This window comes from Pyrgilauda ruficollis, unplaced genomic scaffold (genome assembly GCF_017590135.1).
Source record: "Pyrgilauda ruficollis isolate IOZ18807 unplaced genomic scaffold, ASM1759013v1 scaffold35, whole genome shotgun sequence".
Lineage (NCBI taxonomy): Eukaryota > Metazoa > Chordata > Aves > Passeriformes > Passeridae > Pyrgilauda > Pyrgilauda ruficollis.
Window position 1 is genome coordinate 2,790,479 of NW_024524934.1, and position 6,066 is coordinate 2,796,544.

At 42.6% G+C, this 6,066-nt stretch overlaps 1 long non-coding RNA gene across 1 annotated transcript; it reads left to right on the forward strand.

The window, feature by feature from the left end:
* The first annotated feature begins 248 nt into the window (after positions 1 to 248).
* LOC121357829 lies at positions 249 to 4,700 on the forward strand. The gene is made up of 3 exons (XR_005955781.1): positions 249 to 338; positions 1,586 to 1,722; positions 4,472 to 4,700. It is a non-coding gene; the product is annotated as an uncharacterized LOC121357829 (long non-coding RNA).
* Positions 4,701 to 6,066: the final 1,366 nt, after the last annotated feature.

A 6,066-nucleotide genomic window follows, 5' to 3' on the forward strand; every position in this document is an offset into this window, starting at 1 on the left:
TCCTGCCTTGCTTTTGTGGGTTTAAAGCACAATCTTTGGACTAATTAAACACATTTGAATATTCTGTTGCATGTGCAATGAATGAATAATTAGGCTCAAGAGAAAGATTATGTGCTTTCGAGCTGACACTAACACTTCAGCATAAAGGTACCCCAGGCACCACTAAATGTAACCCATGAGCTCCTGCTAATAGCACGCTGCCTCTGATCTCCAGAGGATTATCTTACTCTGGAGCTCTTGTAGGAGCTGTATACTGAAAGGGGCCTGAAACAGATACCCTGTAATTTACATCCCTGCGTTAGTGCCTCGGTGAGGAAAGGCGGCCTTTGCTCCAAATTGTAAGTGTTTCTTTCCTTCTCTGCTTTTCAGGTCTGAAGTTAAGGCACATGATCTTCAGGGTGCAGAATGCTGTAAGAAACCTCTGGGTGGTTTCAGGGAAGAAAGTGCATTTTTTTGCCTTTTTTTAAAATTTTAAATTCATATTCAGTACCACCTTTTTCCCCTATAAACACAGAGAAAACTCTAAAATAAATTATATAGACAAAATCCCATCTCTCTGCTCCAAAGTTAAAGATACCTGCTGCTTTATCCTCACCAAGTGCTATTATTTACTATACCTCATAAATATCAGTCCTTTTCCTTTCCTCTACTTGGCACTTTTCCCATCAATTTTATGCTGCTGCATTTTGTTTTTGTTGTTGTTTTTTAACAGAGGTTACCCTCCCAGCCACCACATGATAGTGATTTTTTTTCCCCCCATTTTGTGGTTGGACCAGCTTAGACAACTAGATAAATATTGTGGGGAGCTGACCCTCAAATATCAGGTTTTTCTGTATTTTTTCACAGAGGTCTTTATTTCCTCAAGTTCTGGGTGGTCCCCTTAAGACAGCAGGGAGACAAACCTGGTGTAGTGAAAGGAGGGGGGAAAGAAGAAGCAGAAAAATCCCCTTAGGATGTTTCCTGTGGTAAAACAGAGTAAGGAATATTTTCAGAAACAGTAAGAAATATTTTAGGGCAGCTCCAGAAAAATTGAAATCCAAGTCTTCTGTGGGGTTCAGTGAACCCTGCACATTGTGCATTTCCTCCAAAACCCAAAGCCAGGCAACTTGAACCTGATTTTGGAGTGAGTAATGGGGACCCTGGCATTTCTGTACCCCTTGGCAGCTGTGAAGAGGGTTGTGTGGGATTTTTTAAGATGTCTGTTTTTTCAGAGTAAAGTTTTGCTTAAAAAAACAGTGGGCTAGCTACTGAAAATCAGCCCCTATCCGCTATTGTCAGCCACAGATCCAGATGAGGGGCAAAGCTCCTTTACCAGCAGTACGGCTTTAGCATAAGCAATCTGCAAATTTCCTCTTATTTGAAAAAGAAAATGATACCTGGACAGGCCAGGAGATAACAACAGGCATGTAGCCTCAATGTCAGCAATACCTGTGACATTGCTAGCATTTCCCTCTGGTTAGCATGGCATATCACACGGTGCCATTGCAGTTCAGTCACTTTTCCATAGGGTCAACCCCCTTAAGAAACCTCCTCCAGCAGGAGGCTGGCTTACGGTTGTTGTTGTTGTTGTTTACACTGTCAATAGGGCATGTCCTCTGCCGGCACTGAGGAGAACTGTACCGGAGAAGATGTAGGACCTGTGTCAGTGTACTTGATCCCTGGATTTCATCACACATGACTTCACTGCAACTGCTTTGCTTTACCCCTTGCTCAACAACAGAGGTACCTCGACTTCAGAGCTTTGTATCTGTGCCCAGACTTCAAGGCTGACATACCTCAACATTGAGAATAAAGTGAAAATCTCCTTTACTGTTCCAAAAGCATGCAGTTTGCAAAGTTCAGGGATGAAACAGGTGCTTAGCTAGGGAACATTGTCTGCTGGTCCCAGCTTATGGTGGCCAAATCCAAACAAAGCTGCTCCTCTCCCTGGGCCGTAGGTAGTCAGGTTGGCCCCACTGATCCCCTTCTGCAGCCGACCCGCAGCCATGGTGGAGCTGCTCTGTGCCACTCACAAGTGCTCTGCTTGTCAGGCTTTCAGGGTTGCAGGTACCTGGCACAGGGCATCTCCTGGGACCCTTCTTCACTTTTCTCAAAGCCCTTTCTATTGGGAAGGAAAACCCAAAGTGCCTGCCTACTCACATGGATACCACCTATCTCAATGGGAGCTGCTGAGGCAGATTGCTAAACTTAATTACCAGTTCCAAGGGCTGAGACAGTGAATGACAGGTCAATTCATGCAGTGAGCTAGCAAAGATTGCTGATAAGTGCTTTCTAATTGAAAGGATGATAAAACAACTATTAGTCACTGAGGAGCTTGAAGAATGGGTTAGTCCTGGGGTTTTTTACACTATGAAGAGCAAGAGGTGCTAATCTCATCAGCACTCTGTTGTCATTTCCTACCAGCCTAGTCACTCAAAAGGTCCAGGAGGGATCATGAGTGACATTGCAGAGGGGTGACCAGTCACCGCTCCCTCAGTCCTATTAAGAAGATTGAATAGAAATAATCATTAGCCATGTGGATAAAGTCTATTGGACTCTGGAGAACATCAGACATTTCTGTGGATTAGGGAAAAAACAAAGAACAAAAAATAACCTCTTGCACAGGTCTCTCTTGGGAAACCAGTTGTGTTAACAACACGATGTATCCTTCACAGAGCACTTTTTTACCCAAAGTGTAATATGGAGGCTGTGGCATCAGAGGTCCAGGTACTCCAGTCCCCGCTCCAGCAGCAGCAATGATCTGCTGCATACAAGTAGTTTGAAACTTGGAGGCTGAACTTTGCACTAGAAAAACCTCTACATGGGCACACGTACCTGTTTGTCACTCAGGCATTAGGACAGTCACTCTGGCAGCAGGGCACAGCAGTCATACAGGATGAGAAATGCTCTGAGGTTGTCACAGCACGAAAAGTCGGTAGAGCTGCTTTGCAAAAGCCCTGTGCCTAGACATGACCCAAAAGTTACTTTCTGCTGCATTAAGTGACACAACACTGGGTGCTGAGAAGGCAAGAAAACAGCAACCACCCATTAGCAGGAACCTCTGCTGCCTTGTTTCCACGCTGTGCAACCCTGGATGATTTTTTTCTGCTGCTTCTCTTTCCTTTCCTCCTCTTTTCCCAGTCTTTCTAGACAAGGAGATGTTCAGAGTGAGACTGCCAGTGTACTTCTTCTGTGCCTAACACGAAGGGCTACAGCCCTGGCTAAAGGCTCTGGGTGCTGCTGTCACATGGAAAATCATCCAGGGCACTTGTACACACCACCTTGCTGAAATTATAGCCATGTTAGAGGTGAGCCTGGGACGTGGCCAAGTGACACAGGCCACAGAACACGTATAAAGTGAGGTTTTGCCAAAGGCAAAAGGTCAAGGCATTTTTGCACCCTTAAGAAGCAGACTTCACTTTCTGCATTAGGAAGAAGTGCCTTACTTTCCCTTTTTTTCCCCACCAACATCCACACAGAGTTCTCACTATATGGTATTTGGCATCTGCAGTGTGAAACCCAACATTTTCCAGGAGGTCTCAGTACTCCCAAAACTGTGTTTTCCATGTTTGACTAGTGACAGATTTGCTGTCTGTCCACCAAAAATTGTGTACATTTTTTCTACAAAGAAGACCATTTTGCATGGGAAAGAGTGTGCCTGGCTGGTGCATCTGACTAGATATTGACATCAGGGGAGAGAGACCATATTTACACTAACCAGTGTGTGAAAGTAGTCCAATGATGGCATGATAACTGCTTGTATTTATGGATTCAATGAGTTTGCAAATAATTCCAGATTCCCAAACTCTTGGAAGTGCAGATCAATCTTGATCAGCTCATTCTTTTGCTCAGTATACTTTACCTCAAGTCAAAAGCCCCTGACTATGGACAGACACCTTCTTCACAGTCAGATGTGCAGGTAGATATTTTGACAGAACTGCATGAGACAAGTCAGATCAGCAGCTCTGCCAGTAAAATCTTTTAGATGTAACTTGCAAAGGTGGGACAGGGCAAAACATTCTTCCAGCAATTGCATCCAAAACATTCTTCCAGCAACTGTGGACCAACATGTCCAAAGCCAGGAGTGTAGTGACTACAATATTATAGTAACATTTAAACCAGGAGCCTCATGTAGTGCCTGACCATGAATGAAGGTCACCTTGGGCCACGCTACACCACATCTCAGACTTGATCTCCATACACTCTCCATGTTATAATTATCTATCAAATATAGTTACGCATATATAAGTATGCATCAAATATATATTGGTTTTGTTTATGTAGTCTCTAAGAGTACTATCCCTGTTGCACAGGAACCTGTGTTGGTATAAAACTTTTCTTCACTGACTAAGTAAAATATATTCCTATAATATATTTATTTATGGATATTTTTAAAATTAATTGTTTATACTTACATAAATATTTCTAACTTAGAGATAAGCTGTGCCACTCTACATCCATACAAACTCCTATGTGTCCATTCTCACTGCAGGCTTTTGTACTGGTGTTTGGAAAAGTGCACCTGCTGAAGCAGCCCAGTCCGTGGTTGTGGTGGTTATAAAGCTTCAGCATACCTGCCAGTAAAGGCTCCCTTGCCATTTTCACACATACTATGGAATAAAAGAAACATATCACAATGCCACAGAAGCTTTTCTCCTTCACTCCATGTTTTCATCATCAGTGAACATCCTTTGGATCAAAGATTGATCCCAGGAAAAGGTTAACAACAGTGTCAGCAGTGCTTAGGCAGTTCCTCCAAATGGCCTACCTAGGGGTGCACTACAAATCAGATCAGGCAACTGATCCCCTTTTATTTTAATAAAAACATATTTAATTTTTCAGGGTCTCTTTTTTTTCTTGAAACATTTTTTCAAGCCAGCTGCAGCTGCATCCTTCATCTCCTCAAGCCACAGCCTGAATTAGCATCCATTTAAATTAATAAGACAGATATCCCAAGTTTTATGTTTCATACTCACAGCCAAGCTGAGCAGATGTGATGCATGTTTACAAATGCAGAGACATTTTGGGAGTTGCCCTGTTTGATGTCTGGACTTGTTTTGTACACACTCCTCATATTGCTGAGAGTTCTTGGGGGAGGATTCTTCCATGGTGACTTTACTAAATGAAACAAAATGAAGACTCCTTCTGTTTAAGTCAAAGAGAACTTGGCTTAAAGCTTTTTTTTCTTTTTTCCAGTTGCAAGATATCTCTTTAGCCTATATCTAACTATGTCATCAGTAATTAGGCATGTAAAGGAAATCAATCTCAACAGGGATGTAAGATTCAAAACCTGCCAGTAAGCAGTAGATAACAACTCTTTTTAAGCACAAGCTCTTCAAAATTATGCTTATTAGTGGAATACAGTCTCTGAGTCAAACTCCCAGATAACCTAACAATAATTAATTTTGTTGAAAAGAATAAGCCTGAACTGTTGTGCTGACCATAGGAATACAAACTACTAAGATAAAGCCTGGACAGAGTTCCTCTAGGCTGGGAAGTATGAGCAGCAGCGTGACAATTGCAAGGAGGGACAGCAATGTAAAAAACAAACTTACCAACAAAATAAAAAAAAAACCTCCTAACACAAATTTAGGCCTGGGAAATGCATGTCAGCCAGTAAGGAACTCTCTTGAAGTTACCTGGAGATTCCCGGTGTCCTGACCAGGTGCAAACCACAAGGACCACTTTGGGGGAATTTGTTTCCTCCAGTGGTTGTTTGCATCAAAAAGTTTTCTCTGATAGTTACTGGCACTAAGATTTCCCACCCAAGCAGACAGGAAAACATGGCAAAGCATAATTATTTTGTGATCATACATGTACTTCCACATCTCTGTACACACACAATCACATGCAAACACTGAGAAGGGCAAATGTGGAGCTGAAGAGAGGCAGTGTCCCTTCTTGGTTAAATGTCTGCACACGTAACATCAGGTTCAAACACTGAGGTGATGTAAATTGGAAATGCTGTGTTTAAATCAGTAGAGTAAGGCCGTTTGATGCTCATCCAAAATGTCTTCTCTAAATACGTAGGCAGGCCATGCCCTCCTAAATCTGAGCAGATCCACTGAGTCAGAGGTAGTTTACAAA